The following is a 982-nucleotide window of genomic DNA, read 5'->3' as shown; positions in this document are numbered from 1 at the left end:
GAAATTTACTGTTCGTTCCAGCCAGCACCTGATGACAGGCTCCTGATCTCTTTTTAACATTTTTTTATTTATGAACTTTATTTTTGTTGTTGACACGATTACGGATGAGTTCAACGTGCTCCGGTCTCTTAAGAGTACTTACTAAAACGGGCTTTCAATTGCGAACCCCTCCTCTGGCCCTCGAAGATGCATGTGTGTCTCCTACACTCCAGGCTTGTCTTGCTCAAGGACCTCAAAGCCACTCCCTTGAAATGCAATGATTGGGGAAACACGGGCCTGAGTCCCCGTGACGTGGACCCTCCCTCCCTGACGCCAGCAGCAGCCCGGGCCAGCTGCTCTCACTCACCACCCGTGTCCATCACCTGTCACTTCCCCGCGTCCGCCTGACCCCACCTCCCCCGTCGCGCCTGCGCAAACCGAGGGAGCTTGACTACTGTTTTCCACTCATGTCCGCCGTGGTCTTATCTGACTGGTAGGTACGTGGTCAAGCTCAGATCCCTAGGCCTGTGAGTCTTAGGGGCTTCTTTTAACAGGGGGGTTAACCTAAAAAAAAAGCCAAGGGAAACCCCAACGTGATCCCGCAGAAACCTCAGCGCCGCCCCGGCCGGTGTGGGCCAGTGGGTGGAGCCTCCCTCAAGGACCGAAGGGGCTGCGGGCTCCGGCCCCCAGGCGGCCGGTCGGGGCCGCGCAGGAGGCAACTCACCGACACGCGGATGTCTCTCTCTCCCTCCCTTCCTCTCTCTCCAAAATCCTCGGCGAGAATGGCCTCGGGTGAGGATCAACAAAAACACCCTCCCACCTCCTTCTCCCAGGGCCTCACTTCGAGCTCCCATGTGACTCCCTACTCCCCACCCTACCCGCTGCTCCCGAGGGCCCGCCCGGGGGTTTCCTCTTCCAGGAGGCGGGCTCCCCTCGTCTCAGGCCTCTATCAGTCTGTCCGTCCCCTCCACCTCGGGCTGCCTCCTCGGTGCGCCTTCCGCCC

At 59.3% G+C, this 982-nt stretch overlaps 1 protein-coding gene across 1 annotated transcript in view; it reads right to left on the bottom strand.

Annotated features, from left to right (window-relative positions):
- KRCC1 (lysine-rich coiled-coil 1) overlaps window positions 1–268 on the bottom strand; it is a 15,524-nt gene extending 15,256 nt beyond the window's left edge. Inside the window, exon 1 of the mRNA XM_006763977.2 lies at window positions 143–268. The gene's annotated coding sequence lies outside the window, so the exon portion shown is untranslated. The remainder of the gene's footprint in view (window positions 1–142) is intronic.
- Between the last annotated feature and the right edge of the window lie 714 nt (window positions 269–982).

Source organism: Myotis davidii, unplaced genomic scaffold, assembly GCF_000327345.1.
Source record: "Myotis davidii unplaced genomic scaffold, ASM32734v1 scaffold339, whole genome shotgun sequence".
Taxonomy (NCBI): domain Eukaryota; kingdom Metazoa; phylum Chordata; class Mammalia; order Chiroptera; family Vespertilionidae; genus Myotis; species Myotis davidii.
Note: the sequence above shows the minus strand (reverse complement) of the source record. Positions and strands in the feature narration are given on the sequence as shown.